This window comes from Mustela nivalis, assembly GCF_964662115.1.
Source record: "Mustela nivalis genome assembly, chromosome: X".
NCBI classification, from domain to species: Eukaryota; Metazoa; Chordata; class Mammalia; order Carnivora; family Mustelidae; genus Mustela; species Mustela nivalis.
Genome location: NC_139040.1, coordinates 79,313,309 through 79,329,609, shown reverse-complemented (window position 1 = coordinate 79,329,609; position 16,301 = coordinate 79,313,309). Strand labels below are relative to the sequence as shown.

The following is a 16,301-nucleotide window of genomic DNA, read 5'->3' as shown; positions in this document are numbered from 1 at the left end:
AAAGGATGAGTACAATGGGGAAAAAGAAAAATTCGATCAGGTTGAGAAAAATCAAGGTTGCTAGGCAGGGGATGGGGAGTTAAAATTTTAAATAGGAAGATCAGGGTAGTTACAATGAAGCTGACAATTGAACAAAGGTATGGAAAGGTGATGAATTTGCGCAGAACTATCAGCAATAAGGTCACTCCAGACAAAGGAATTGGCTATCTTGAAGGCCATAAGGTTGGATCATGCCTGGCATATCTGAGGAATAGCAAGGAGGCCACTGTGAGTGACTGAAGAGTAGCAGGAAAAGAGGTCACAGAGGTTAAATGACTGGCTAGATCATGTAAAAGCTTAAAAGTCATTGTAAAACTCTGGCTTTTATATTTGGAAAATTACTGTGTGATAGAATTTCTGCTAATAACTGAGAGTTCAAATGTCCATAAAATTTCAAGGATTCTTATTCTAGTAAGACAGAATAAAGAGAAAGAGTTCATATTTTCACATGGTGTAACAAATGCTCGGAGATCCAAGTGTAGGAAGCTAAGGGAGCACAGAAGAAGGCACTAAAATCACACCATATATTTGATGACTGTGACTATATATAAATTTGTATTTTCTAGATTTTTTGTAGTCATGGAATCACACAGTATATACTATTCATTGCCTGGGTTTTTTTTTTCTCAGCATCATTACTTTGAGAATCTCCAATTGTCTTTGCTCTATTGATGGACATTGATGAACATTTCCACTGTTTTCAATTCTTAAAAATAAAGCTGCTATGAAATTCATATACAAGTCCCTGTATGAACATAGGGTTTGTTTCTCTTGGTTAAATGCCTAGAAGTAAAATGGCTATTTGTGTAACTGCAACATATTTTGCATTTAAAAAAATTTTCAAACTATTTTCCAAAGTGGTTGTATCATGATATATGCCAACAACAGTTTAGATTTTTTGTTGCTTCTCAATCTAGCTCAGACCAAGTACAATTAGCCTTTATAATTTTAGCCATTCTAATAGATATGTAAGCATGTCTCATTATGATTTTAATTTGTATTTCTTTAATGTCTAAATTTTGAGAAATTTGTCATGTGCCTCTAAGCCATCCATATACTTTTGGTGACATGGCTCTTCCATTATTTCCTTCACATGTAAAATTGGATACTCTGTTTGGTTATTAGTAAGGTTTTTTATTTTTATTCATTTTTTAATAATCAGAGTAGATGTCCATTATCAGATATGTAATTTGGAAATCGCTTGTCCATCTTTACAGTTTCTCAATGGAGCTTTGATAGCTGTGTCTTTCAAGAAATATGCTACTTCTTTCCTGGTACAAGGAGGTATGACTAGAACATTATCAATGTTGACCTTTGCAAAGAAAATCATGGCTTAAGATATATGTAGTCTGCAGTTGTTGGGAGTGTTCACCATCCTTGCCTCTAACTCATCTCTCACTGCCCACACATTCAGGTATAGGGGAATATTGATTGACAAAATATTTATTGCCAAATAACACTATTTGGAGAATAAGAAAAATGCAGGCACCTGATTATATAATATTCCTTAAATAAAATATGTTTTTATAAGTGCTATTGGAAGTAAATTCCTCAATACTTTAATCACACAGAATGATGGAATCCTAGATTTTTTTTCCTTGTATTTACTAAGAAAATGATCATGCCTCAAGTATATTAAAATGGAATAGGGAAAATTAAAAATTGTTTTAAGTTGATTTGCGTGTGTTGTGCGTATGTGAGAGAGAAAGTGAGAGAGAAAGAGAAAGAGAGAAAAAGAGAAAGGGAAAGACAGAGAGGTGGCTGCAGTGAATTGATGAGTTGGAAGATAGATTTTAAAGTTTTGTCTTTTGCTTTCTACATTTCCTTTTCCTTAGGTTCAAGAGAACAATCAGTAATATCTCAGATGCCTGCTGGTAACATCAGCAGAAAGAGTTAGAGGTTCCTAGAAAATTAAAGATGAGATATAGTTTTCCTGACATAAGAAAAGTCATTTTTTGTCCCCAGCTATTTTCAATGATCTATACCCCACCTGTGTACTTGCCCAAGCACACTTCTTCCAAAACTTCCTGGGAGGTTCTTACAAAGAAATGCAAAAACCTCACTCCTTAAGGATTTTGAGGGAACAAGGCAATGGGAAAACTAACAGTCACCACCAGACCAGGAAATAGCCTAAGCTATTGAGACAATAAATCAGTGGTAAAACTCCTAGTGCTATTTCAAAAGAAATCAAGGCCTTGCATTCCTTGTCCCAGAAAATGAGCCCAAGACCCCATCTAGTTTATATCTGCTCTTGAAGCCTGCAGAGTCCCTTTCCCTTGTCCAACAGTTACCTCTGCTTTATTCTAACGTTGACGTTTCTGCCCTCGGTGGAATACAAGCTTCATTCAGGTGAACATGCAATACATATTGCACAAATACATATGTGGATGTGCATGCATCCACAACCTTATGACCAACCATACACGGGATAATAAAACTCTCCCTTCTGAGTATTCATCTTAAATACTAAATAAAAATCTCTCTCCTGTTCAAACAGTCAAGGCTTTGGAACTTATTCCCTGTGATCTCCTTGTATGTTGTAAACAAAGATTCCTTTGTTTGACAACTCCACCTGTTTCTGTGATTCACCAAAGACTGACCTCAGTTAGTTCAGTTGCTGTAATGGCTTTCACTACTCTGATTCTACCTCTGCAAGTCTCCAAATTTAACTATTTTTTCTCCCAATTCCGCATGTTCTTGGCTTTAAACTGCAACTCTGAAGAGAAGATTTGCTTGTTTAAAAAAAAAATCAAGAAAAGGGAGTAGCAGTCAACATTGTTACTTTGAACTTCCTGCCCTAAGGGGCTCTCCTGTTCTTTCTCTTTGACTTCCTGGACTAAAACGACAGAAATTTGGCAATACATCACTCCCCAATCCAGATTCCTGCCAGAACAGTTTATACTCTTAGAAAAATATTAGTTTAAAAGATCACATAATTAAATACTTAAGCATGTAGTGTAATATAGTGGTTTACAAGAAATATATTTTGGTCATCTGAATATTTGGTTTTCAGCCATGGCTACTGACTCACAGCTCCTAAAACTCTTGGGATTTCCTGTGATAAGGGTGAGAGAGGTGTGTTTTGTTATGTTAATGAAGTGACCTTCAGACCTCACTCAAGGCAAGGGCTGTTTGCCTGAAGGACCAACCACTTGGTGAAAGCCTTCACAACTTTTTGCCCAACGTGCCTCCCCTTCCTCCCAATACAGGATTATCTGGGGAGGGAAGAGGATCTGGAGATTAGATTGAAAGACCCGCGGATCCCCTTACCCAAGAATCCAACACTGCCACTGGATGCAATCAGCAAGAGGTTCTTGTGGTATTGTTACGCAGGCGCCCGCGGGTGGTCAGCAGCTCCTGCTAGCTGAGCACACCCGGCTGGGGTGGTGCCGGGTTTTTATAGACAGGTACAAACAAGTTTTGGGTGGGGCACAACTGATTGGTTGACAGTTAGAACTTTTGAAAAAGGCATACTTGGTGTTAGTGGATTGGCCCTGGAAGACCCCCCTCGCGTGAAGAGAAAGGTGGGAAGGGGAAACAAAGAGGGGAAGTTTGACCTTATTACTCAGCAGAAAGACATCCTGTCTATGTGACCATGCAGCCCCCTTGCCCTTGTCTATGTGACCATGCCCCGGCTATTAGGAGAGGGTATCTTGTTCAAACAGGAGTCAAGTGTCATGCCCTAAAAGCCAAGCGGGTTACAGAAAGGCAAAAGAGCAGTTACATTGAATTCAACCCTGGGGGAAGGGTCTTTTCATTGCAAGGGGAGGAGGGGTACTTTTACACAACAAAAGAGCAGTCAATTAGTTAACGATGGGGGTGGGGGGGTCTTTCATTCCCCCCTTTTTCTTGATCATGGATAGAATCTTATATCCATTTGTCCTTTTCTTGCACTAAGTGGGGTACAAGGCACCAGCTTTTGCTTTCTCCTCAGCCAGCCTCCTGCTCCTTTATTTCCCCCTGAACAATCTTGACCCTGAAATCTTTAAGGGGGTTGAAGGTGGAAGGTCTCATCTTCTATAACTTCTTCGTGCTGAATAGGGGCGTAGAGCTGTCCCTACCTGCTCAGGTCAATATTGATCAGGGTAGGAACATAAGTGAGTTACAAAGGTGGAGGCAGCTGAATCCAGCGCTGACAGTGAAGAGGTGTCCTCGCGCGCGAGAAGGATCGTCTGCTGTGGTGTAGTCATTGTAGCAATGGAGTCTCGGCACCACGGCACCAAGTAGGAAAACATGGAACAAGGGAACATATTAAAGTTAATAAGGCGATAAGAATAAGAAGCCCGAAAAGGAGATTTGGCCATAGCCCTCCTCCAAGCCAGGAACTTAACCAATCACTAAAAAGAGAGAGAGAGGGCGCCTGGGTGGCTCAGTGGGTTAAGCCACTGCCTTCGGCTCAGGTCATGATCTCAGGGTCCTGGGATCGAGTCCCGCATCGGACTCTCTGCTCCACAGGGAGCCTGCTTCCTCCTCTCTCTCTCTGCCTGCCTCTCTGCCTACTTGTGATCTCTCTCTGTCAAATAAAAAAAAAAAATAAAATCTTTAAAAAGAGAGAGAGAGAGGGACCTTGTAGAGCCTTAATCTGGGCATACATATCCTTTATTAGTCCTGTGATATTTTTGTGATAGTCTGGGATGTACACACAACATTCTGTCTTGATAATTGCACATGTGCCACCCTGGGCTGCTGTCAGGACATCTAAGGCCATCCTTAGTATAGCGATAAGGAGGGTTTTGTAACTTAGGCCCATATTTGATTGGGGAGTTATGGCTTGATATCAATCCCCTTTCCTTCCAAATAGCTCCATGGGCATGTAGTACCAGGAAAGCATATTTGGAGTCAGTATAAATGTTAATTCTTAGGCTTTGGCAATTGCAAAGGGCTAGTGAGCACTATGGCACACCTAGCTTATCTTATTTTTTCTATGAAAACTATTGACATCAGAAAATCAACTGTCATTCGTATTTTTAACAGGGGCATCTTAAATCTGGCCAAATAGAGTAAGCAAGATCAATAACCTTTTTTGCTCTATAGAGAAAGGAGTACAGGTCAGGTTCAGGCATACAGGTAACTAGGTTTAAAGTTTGACAAGTTTTACGTATTATTTCTGGCATATCTGTAAGTATAGTCCAATATTTAATTAGTTGGCCTACATCATCCATTGGTGGCCTTTGGCTTCTAAGACAAATCTGGACCTGATGTGACATCATTACAGTCAAGGACTGTCCCATAGTGAGCTTTGAGGCTCTTTTTATGAGGAGGGCTGTTCTAAGTTTCGCTAAAGCATCTGTTTGCAATTGCACCTCAACAGAGGTGGCCTCTAGGATAAATATGACTAAGGGATAAAACCAATAAGACCTTTGAGTGGTCCAGCCTTAACAATATCCTGATTACAGAGGATCACTGGCAAGTGAGAAAACTTGTCAAGAGATAAGGGGAGTCTGCCATGCATCATCCAATCCACTCATAAAGAAAGTGGGGTCATCCATTATCTCCACAAGTCCATAGTTAATCCTATGGAGTGTGGTATGGTGGCTTTTAGGCAATTTCATTATCCCAGCCACACATAAGGTATTAGTTAAGTTATATAATTGTTGGGGAATCAATCCCATTTTTTCCAGTTGTTTAATCATGTGCTGTGGGGTCTGCTAATATCCCCACAAAATAATAAGATCGACTAAAGAAGCTATTGTGCAACTTCTCTGAAGTTTACCTCAAATTGTTTAGCTTAGGTAAACAAACATTTAAAGACAATCAAATCTAGAATTTAACATCCATAAAGGTGTGTTACTAAAACAATTTTTCTCTCTAAAATAACCCTCATTTCCAGAGATAGCCAAATCAGGACTAATTCACTTGTGAAACAAGTCCAATTTTAACAAACTTGGCCTAATTATTTACATAAGCTCAGCAAGAACAGTGACTGTGATCAATAGATCTTTTAGAATCTGCTTTGCTGGAACTTTGTATAAGGAATCTCTAGGTTGAACTTTTAGTAGCCTCTCCGGGCCAGAAGCCAAGCCCTGTACTTGCCATCAGGCATGCCTGCAATGCCTTTGGGCGAATTCCTCTTCCCGAGACTGCACCTACCAAGGAGTGACATTCTTTACTCACCTGGTGGGGCTGCTGGGAACTCTGTAAGCAAGGTATCAGGCCAACAGTCCCAAGGGGCTTTATGGCTCCAGGTTTTATAAAGTCAACCTTAGTTCCTTAAAGCTGTCTGGTCATATCTGAGTCTTTTCAAATATGACATCCCAGTCAAAGCCTTGGTAAAATAACCCGTGTTTCCAATTCTTTCCTGTTACAAGGAGAACAGATTCTTATTGAACTTATGCAAATGACTGATTGCCATGGAAGAAAGAATACTTACTAAGACCTTTTGGTTTCAGAGGGTTCAAATAGAGAGAAAAGGTGAATGCTTTGAGCACTTTTACAAATGAGCACTTTTACATCTCTATAAGTTACAGATAACTAGGAGGAAGTATCCCTAGTCTGGAAGAGCAAACATTAGAGAGAACCAGCAATGTTTAAAGTAAGACAAGACATTAAGAGACATAACACTATAATCTTTTAGTTCATTTAGTCCCATATTACTAATTCTGGTGAATGCGGCTTTAGTCAGTTTTGGAAATTTTTACCCATTTCAGTTTTAGGATTTTCAAGTATATCAAATATCTGTATTTGTCCTGAAAGTCCTTTATAGGAATCTCCTTGAAGATAAAACTCATTTTACAAGAGAATTAAAACAATTATAAATGACAAAAACTCAGAATGGATATGGTTAGAGCTAAAGAGACACGGGAGTTTACAATTTAGCTGCAAGGAAATCAGGTTACAATTTCTGTGACATATAACATTCCCATAATTACAATATCAAGCGATGATCTCTCAAAACATTAAAACTTTAGGAAGTGCATAGAATCTCTAGAATGGTTATAGCATTTTTCCAAATGTAACCCAAGGTTTATCATTGGTTTAAATCTTGTCAACAATGGCTAAAACCTTAGAAAGTTTAAAAACACATGCCTAAATATAATCAGGGATGTTAAACACCTGATAAAACAAAACATAGGAACTGAATTTTTCAGGCAGGCAAAGAGAAAACCATTTACACTTTTTAACAGATCAATTAGCTAAGAAAACTTTGCCCCTTTTAAACAGAAAGAAAACCAGCTTTTTATACCAGTGTCTTTCCCTTTTTTTTTATTTTACTTCTAAGTGTGCAGTCTTAAGATAGGAGTTTTCTGGGTTTCCCTCCTATCATGAATGATGTCGCAGACAAGGGAGGGATCTTTCCCCTGCTGTCCTGTTTGCATCCCTCACGGGAATTTAGGAGCGTCTTAGCTAAGGCCTGTCCGTATAAACCCTGGAACAGGCTACTCCGTGGAGTAGATGACTGTTATGCCATATGACGCCCCGCGAGACTCAAGGTGCATCCCACTCAGACTCCGAAGTGGTGGAGCCATACAGACACATTCACACAGTCAGGCACTCTTCAGATTCAAACAGGTTGGATATCCTCCCCTTCGGGGCATCTCTGGCTAATGGGAGGTGATCAGTCTCCCCTTTCACTCTTTACAGATTAGAGTGAGTTTCTATGGTTACAGGCAATGGAGGATGGTAACAGGGTGTTTTCGCAGTCTCTCAAGGTTGGGCTGTTTCCTTAATCTCTCAAGGCCAAATGGCCCTTATACTTGGAAGTATAATCTATGTGGAGGCAGGTCAGGAGAGTGCTAAATTACCTTGGAGGCTGTTTTTCTTTCTTTTTTAGTCTGTCCTGACCATATCTAAAATTTTCTTTGTGAAGATTTCCGTTCACAAACCTTCTACAACTTTCCTTTGCATTCAGGTTTTGTCCCAAGCCATTTCCTTCCAAACAACCATCTCATTTAGGACAAAATTACCTTCCTTAAATCTTTCTTACATACCTCCTAATTACCTACATACAGAGTTTCCTTTTATTTCCATCAGTCTTAGTTACACTAAGCAGAACTTTGTATTCTTAGAAACATCTTTAGTTATTAACCAATTGTGAACTGCTACAACAGAATTCTTCAGGTGGCAAATTTATGAATCAGTTAAGTGTAGAACACGTTTACCAACAGATTTAAATACTCTTAGTTTCTTTGCAGTAAGAAGTCAAAAGCACAAACCTACATCCAATAATTAACGACTTAGCATTTTATCCTGTTTGGTTAAGACCTAGATGTCCGCAATTTAATTCCATTTGTCATCCAAGCAAAACTTAAACTTTCAGGTTACCAAAGACTTTGAAAGCTACTTAAGCAATTACCCATTAGAACTTTGAGATAGACAATTAACCATCAGTTTAGTCATTTCTTTGCTAACAAATTTTAATAAGTAACACAAGCTTATCTGACCTTCAGTAAACTGATAGAATAAAAGTTTCACATTTACTGCTGTAACTTCAAAGACACGTCTTATCTTAATTAAACCAACAAACTTAACTTAGTTCCAATACTGATTTACATTCCACCTGGACCCACTCCACTTTGAATGTAAGATCTGGAGTGGGGGTGTTCTTCTTGCTCCTTGACAGTGAAGAGAGAAGGAGCTGTGGTGCATGATCTAGAGGCCAGTCATGCAGGCTGCACACACGTTGGTACAGAAACACCTAAGGGGGAAACAGAAGAAACAAAGCGCCGCCAGGAGGCAGAGAAAGGATTCCCAGTTTTGGAGCTCCTAAGCCCCAACAGAGGAGCAGACGCCATGCTTTCCCACCAGCAAGGGGGGAGGGGTTAGGCAGTCCAAGTCAGGCCAGAGAACACAGGGAAACTTCCCCGAAACAAAGAGAGTTTCGGCAGCTGCTTGGGAATATTCCTTATGGTCTCTGTCTCGAGTTAGACTAACCCCAGTTGGCTCCAGTTAACCTTAATCAAGGGAAACACAAAGGGCGACGAGAAAAGCACACAAGACACACAAGACAATTAACAAAAAGGTCGCTGCGCGGTTTCGGTATACTACCGAAAGCAAGGTTTCCACCGGCCCAGAGGAGCCTCGAGATCTCCCTGCGGTGGACAAATTGCGTCCAGGGCCGAGGGGTTCCTCTGGAACGGACAAACGGATATAACCCTCGGACAAATGAGGGGCCCCGAAAAATCGGGCCCCTCGACACCCTGGAGCGTCCTCCAGGGTCGGCAGGGGAGAAGTCCGAGCTCGTCAGCTCCTTCTCAAGCTGCCTACAAATACAATCCAACAACGCGCGCTGTTGTACAAACACTATACCGCTACCTGCAGTATAGGTCAAACAGAGGCCTCACAAGACTAGAGAAAAACAAGAACACGAGACTGGATACAAATGAGAACATGAGACAGGAGACAAGAATGCTGGCCAGCTTACCTCCCGGTGGGAGTCAGTTGGATCCGTGGGCAGGAGTCCGATGATCTCGGTGGGACCTCCAAATGAAAGACCCGCGGATCCCCTTACCCAAGAATCCAACACTGCCACTGGATGCAATCAGCAAGAGGTTCTTGTGGTATTGTTACGCAGGCGCCCGCGGGTGGTCAGCAGCTCCTGCTAGCTGAGCACACCCGGCTGGGGTGGTGCCGGGTTTTTATAGACAGGTACAAACAAGTTTTGGGTGGGGCACAACTGATTGGTTGACAGTTAGAACTTTTGAAAAAGGCATACTTGGTGTTAGTGGATTGGCCCTGGAAGACCCCCCTCACGTGAAGAGAAAGGTGGGAAGGGGAAACAAAGAGGGGAAGTTTGACCTTATTACTCAGCAGAAAGACATCCTGTCTATGTGACCATGCAGCCCCCTTGCCCTTGTCTATGTGACCATGCCCCGGCTATTAGGAGAGGGTATCTTGTTCAAACAGGAGTCAAGTGTCATGCCCTAAAAGCCAAGCGGGTTACAGAAAGGCAAAAGAGCAGTTACATTGAATTCAACCCTGGGGGAAGGGTCTTTTCATTGCAAGGGGAGGAGGGGTACTTTTACACAACAAAAGAGCAGTCAATTAGTTAACGACAGGGGTGGGGGGGTCTTTCAAAAACGGCAAATGACAATGATTTAGTCAGTCATGACTATGTCATGAAGCCTCCACAGAAAACCTGAAAGGACTGGGTTCAGAAAGCTTTTAGTGTGTTAAATGTATGAAAAGGCAGGAAGAGTGGCAGTCTTACAGAAGGTAATAGAAGCTCTGTGCCCATTCTCCATACCTTGCCCTGTGCACTTCTTTATCTATCTATTGATTTAAATCTTCTATTATATCTTTTAATAAGCTGGCAAACATAAAGTAAGTATTTTTCTGAGTTTTGTGAGTCCCTGTAGCAAATTAAAAGAACGTAAGAAGTAGGCCACTGGGACCTCCAACCTGTAGTTGCTCAGTCACAAGCACAGGTAATAACCTGGGGCCTACAGTGAGACTGGCATCTGAGATGGGGTTGGAGATAGTCTTGGAGGACTGATCCATTAACTGATGAAATCTTACACTATGTTCAGGTAGATAGTGTCAGAATTTAGTTGAATTCTTGGAGATCCTGCTGTTGTCTGAAAATTATTTGGCATTGTTGGTATGATGTCCTAAAGCCCAAAAAGATATAGCTACCTCAAAATAAGAATACGGTTGACAGCTTATATATAATAAGTGAGTATTTCAGGGATTTAAAATATACCCAATAAATAATGTAAGGAAATAAGGAAAGATTTTGAAATAAAAACAAGAATAAGAACCTAGTGGTACTAATAGATTAAATATATGTAATCTAGTTGAATTAAGAATACAATGGATAGAATATGTAATGGATTCAATAGAGATAAGAAGTCACTTAAGGATATAGTCATCTGGATACCAGCAAAGCATTAAAATTATCAATATAAAAGAGGTGTAAGATGTAGGTGATGTGTGTGGAACAAAAGCTAGAGAAGAAATTAGATTTCCTTACTACTCATAGCCTGTTGACAAGTCCTTGAAGCTCCTCTGGGGACTCAGCTGCTTCCATGTGGACACATCCACTCAGGGCAAAAAGCATTCTTAGTCCACCCCCCAGGATACTGAAAATCTACTTTCACATGTAAAAATTACTTTGGAAACTTCTTTATCTCTACTCCCCACCCCTGCCCTCAAGATATACATTGGCAATCATCTCCCAAGCATATACCCACTGATATACATCAGAAGAGTCTCTTCCCTGAGTTTTACTAAATAGTAAGAAATGACCTTTCCCTAACAATAGCTAGCCCCCTCAAGGTCCTGGAAACCTTGTTTACAAAATACCTTGGAGGCTTGTGCTATCCCTAACCTCCTCCCAAATTGAAAGTATATAATCAGCCACTCTTCATGACCCTCTCTCTCTACTCCAAATAAATAAATAAATATTTTTAAATAAAATAAAATAAATGACTTTTTTTAAATGAAAGAAGAAAAAGGAAAGAAATATTTGAATATTAATGTACATCTATTTCTCAAGCATAAAATAGTCAAGACACTGGATTAAAACTTACATACAAGAAAAGAAAGAAAATATTCATAACTATAGTTGACTCTATGAATCCCAAACTAGGGCATACATACCAAAGACACACAAAAAAAATCACAAGTGTTAGAGAGAAAAAAAATAATTCATTAATAAAGAAACAAGAATCAGACTGACAGAAATTTTTTAAATAACATCAGATATAAAAAAAGAATGAAGTAATAGCTTTATTATCTTGAAAAAAATCGCAAATGGAAACATTTAGATCCTTATAAAATGTCATTGGCATAGGAAGGCATAATAAAAAAAATATTTTCAGGAATACAGACCACAGATAATTTGCCTTAATTTGTGTAGGCAGCACTTAAATACTAATATTATTTTAACAGTTAAAATATACTCTATGACCTTTGAGGTTGGGGAAACGAGGATGACCAAGTCATCTTGAAATAATTCAGTTTTATGAAAAAAGTAAAAAGATCAAAAAAAAGACTTGTAGAAAAGAGAGATAAAACATATGCATAATAAAAATAAATAAATAAATAAACAGCTGGAGTGCCTGGGTGACTTAGTTGGTTCAAGTGTCTGCCTTCAGCTCAGGTGATGATCCCAGGGTCCTGGTATTGAGCCCTGCATCAGGCTCCCTGCTCAGTGGAGAGTCTGCTTCTCCCTCCCATTGAGAAAAAAAATTTGACTTATTTATTTGAGAGAGATAATCTTTAAATTTTACTTATTTATTTGAGAGAGAGTGAGAAAAGAAAAACATGCACACAGCAGAGGGAATAACAGAGGGAGAGGGAGAAGCACGCCACTGAGCAGGGAACCCCCTGCGGGGCTCTATCCCAGGACCCGGGTATTATGACCTGAGCTATAGGTAGACACTTAACTCAGGTACCCCAATAAATACAATCTTTTAAAAAAAATAAATAATAACAAAAATAAATAATATTTCAGATAGTATGATTTTTTCACTGTAAGACTTGGTATAAAAACAGGATGACATACTTGTCTAATTATAGCAAAAGACTTTGATAAGTTTAGATGCAGTAGTACATAAAAAATTTAACTTCTTTCATTAACTGATAATTTAATTAGATTAAATTAAGAGACATCAAAATTTAGAGAATCTAATAGTCCTGATCTATTAATAAATGTAGCCATCCTGACCCCAAAACAAGAGTCTTCAGTAAGTATATAAGCATAAGTTGAACATTTACACAAACAGGCCATTATTTAGGCCAGAAGTATATGCCAATAAATTCCTAGAGTTAAATATCAGGCTATATTTTCCAAGAATAAGGCAATAAAATTAGAAAACAATGACCAAAATATTAAATTCATATAATTGGAAGTTAACTTCATACCTAAAAAGAAATAATACAGCTAATTCAGAAATGTTTAGAATTACACTACTTTGGTAATATCAACTCTCAAAATGAGTAACGGACAGGTGGGGCTAGCAAGAGACTCGTGGGAGGATTAAATCATGGGCCCCTGTATCTCAGGTGCAGTAGAAGCAGTGGATTTGGAATTTCAGTTTTTCCACAACGTTCCACCACAAGCTGGTTAGAACTGTGCAAAAGCAGGAAGGGAAGCCCCAGTAAAGTGGACTGGGGATGCCAGAAGGGGAGGCTGGAAGGGGGCGCCTGGTGCTCAGTGCCCATTACAGACCCCACATTGCAATCCCCCACAGGAGAGACTCACCAATTTTAGGCCCCACAGGGGAAGCTGGAGGTTCATCTCCTGACTTTTTGTAGGAGCTTTGCAGCTCAGCTGGTGAGAATTCTCCATCACCCTGCCTTTCTCCAAGGGACTTTCCTTCAAGCACCCTTCCCAACTTCTTCCTCCTCCATGAAATAATGTTCCTCTCCTTTGTTTCTCGCACTTGCCTGTGATGGGACCTTAGCTTGCTCAGCCCAGACTGCCATTCTCTGCTCTTCCCAATTAAACCCATGCTGCTGGTCAAATAACTGGCAGATTGAGTTTAAGGCCAATCGAACTAATAAATTCAAGAACTTGCAAGGAACAAAATCAATATGCACAAATTAGTGGCACTCCTACGTGCTCAGAAGGAACCATCAGAAAGAGACTGCTGAGAACGATCTCATTTACACCTGCATCCAAGATAGCAAGATACCCGGGAGGCCCCTGAACCAAGAAAGTGACAGCCCTGCAACAATGACGACAGACAGGGAGGGGTACACACGGAGATGGGGAGGCACTGTGCTCAGGGAAGTACCCACACTGGGAAAATACCTACTCTCCCCAAAACCGGCTACAGAGTCCTCACTCTGGCTCCCGAATTTCCGGACTCGGCGCAAGCCTGGAGTGGATGTGGACACGGGAAGGACCCCGCAGGGCTGAGGTGGGGAGAGCACAAGCACCTAAGAAGGCAGACGCTCCCTGACTGCAGACCATCTGAGGAGCCCAAGGAACCTAATCCGCGAGCACACAAACACAGACAAGGACCAAGGATCACCCGAGCCCAGAAAGTCGGGACCCCCCAGCCCCAGCACAGCACAGCAGGAGGCCACGTCTCCTCTCACAAAACGAAGGTAGACCCAGTGTCTACACAGGGCGCCCTTTCTCTGTGGGGTCCTGAGACCACGAACCCCTTGACAGTCCACTAAGGGACTTCTCCTCACCTCCTCCAGCGTCTGGTCCTTAGGAGGTTGGACTGCTGGCAGTGTGGGCGCGTCCTCCACAACGGGTCCGGTCAGTGTGGATGCAGAGCCACACCCTCCTCAGCTTGTCCTGTCAGGGTGGGAGGCGCCCCACATTCTCCAGAAGTCTCCACAGTGGGTCCTGAAAAGGCAGGGCTGAGGTCCCAGCTGTGGCTGTGCAGCCTGGGCTCAGGGCGGGAGCTGAGGTCTGGCGCCCTCTGCAGGCGGTGGAAGGCAGTGCAGGACTGTGGGAGCTCACCCTTCAGTGGAAGGTCCTGCTCCCTCCTGGGGTCCAGCTGACGCCATTTCATTCCGGAACTTCAAGCTGCATGGAGCCCAATACCCCCCAACTTCCCCCCAAATAGCTAAGGAACAATGAATTGGAAACAATGTGGAATTACAACAGTCCTTGACCCAAACAGTGTCACTGAACATGGCCCTGATGCAGACCCACACTCTGACCTCAACTTGGTCTCAAGCCTGGACCCTACCCTAATCCAAGACCCTAACCCTAGCCCCCAACTGAAACAATGTTCACAAGAATCAAGAGGTAGAAACTGCAAATATCCATCAATGGCAAGTGCATAAGCAAAGTGTGGTGAAGCGTTTGAATTTGGGTTCAGGTTCAGGTTTTAGTCAGAGTTCTAGATCAGGCTTTGGGTTTAGTGTTAGGGTGAGGATTTAGAGTGAAGGACAAGGGAACAGAGTTGTAGTTTAGGGATTTAAATTTATGATTTAGGCTTTAAGACTCAGGGCTTATGGGATAAAGTTCAAGGTCAAATTTGGGGTTTGACTTCATGCTGAGATTTGGGTTCAGGTTTCATGACTTGGAGGTCTGGTTTAGGGTTTGGGTTCGTGGTTCAGGGCTTGGATCCAGGGCTCAGGTACAGGCTTTGGGTTCCATTCCAGGTTTGGGATTCAGGGTTCTAGTTTGGGCTTTAAGGTCAGCTTAGGTTTCAGCATTGGTAGGGTTTAAGGTTAGGTTTAGGGATGACAAATTTTCTTCAGTTGTCATCATGGACAAAATAATTCTATCTGAAGTTTCTAAGTCAGAAATGTATTTCATCTGGGGGCGCCTGGGTGGCTCAGTTTGTTAAGCCTCTGCCTTGGGATCAGGTCATGATCTCAGGGTCCTGAGATCGAGCCCTTCATCAGGCTCTCTGCTTGGCGGGGAGCCTGCTTCCCCATCTTTCTCTCTGCCTGCCTCTCTGCCTACTTGTGATCTCTGTCTGTCAAATAAATAGAATTAGTAAAAGCTATTATATGATCTTTTACAAACCAGTTCCTATCTTTGCATTCTCATGTGCCAAGACAGACAGGGATTATTTAAAACCCTGAAGAGAGTGCTCTTGCTTTTAAATTGCCTGTAACCTTCATGTAATAGATTTATGATTGATGATAGATTTAGTTAAAATATAACTATTTAAAATATTTACTCTCAGTAAACGATTTCAACCTATGCTCATTTAAGTAACTTGGTGCATAATCCCTTTTCTATTAAACCATAGTGCAAGGACCAATGCCGCGTTTCCGAGAGAACCCCAAGCTATTTTTCTGGAATGGCCATATGCATATATATCAGGCATCCTGTTTTCACTCCCTTTGTGGAGCACCTACCCTGGAGGTCATGTAATAACCAATGACCAAAAAAACAAACCAAAAACCCAAACATCCAGGTCGAAGTGCCATCCCTGCCTGGAGTCCAGGAGACTGCTCACACAGATCCCAGGCAGGCATCTCAGCCCAGGCCTGTGCTGGGGAAGCTGGTTCCTGTCTTTGGGCACAATCTGGAAGCCAGCAAACTGACCCAAGAGTGCAGCCGGCGTTTAGGACTGATGATCTTTTCGCAGCCAGGCTGCCCTTGGACACCCGCTCAGGGAGCCAGGCTAGGAGTCTGCCCAGCGCAGGCGCTGGCAATGGGGCAGCATGCTAGGGCATAGCCCTGCACCCCAGCCAGGGCTCAGGCCCCTGGAGTGAGGGGGCAGGGCCGGCGCAGAGAAGGGTCTTTGCTAATTTCCAAAGCTGGAAGTGAGCTCTCAGAGGACTCAGGAGGGAGGGGGGTGGGGGCGGGGCGGGGGCGGCCTGGAGAAGGGGCTTTGCTAATTGCCCAGGCGGGAAAGAGGGGCGCACAGCGCCAGGGTGCTGTGCTTCAGCCCTTT

General features: G+C 41.9%; 2 long non-coding RNA genes across 4 annotated transcripts in view; one reads left to right on the top strand and one right to left on the bottom strand.

Moving 5' to 3' along the window:
- LOC309856286 overlaps positions 1–8,944 on the top strand; it is a 1,346,109-nt gene extending 1,337,165 nt beyond the window's left edge. For 2 of the 3 annotated variants that reach the window (XR_014307132.1, XR_014307134.1), the window contains one exon: positions 8,916–8,944. This is a non-coding gene — a long non-coding RNA (uncharacterized lncRNA). Of the gene's footprint in view, positions 1–8,599 lie in introns of all 3 variants that reach the window. The other variant, XR_014307133.1, reaches the window with a different exon arrangement.
- Positions 1–9,506, bottom strand: part of LOC309856288 — a 735,312-nt gene extending 725,806 nt beyond the window's left edge. Inside the window, exon 1 of the long non-coding RNA XR_014307139.1 lies at positions 8,931–9,506. This is a non-coding gene — a long non-coding RNA (uncharacterized lncRNA). The remainder of the gene's footprint in view (positions 1–8,930) is intronic.
- Positions 9,507–16,301: the final 6,795 nt, after the last annotated feature.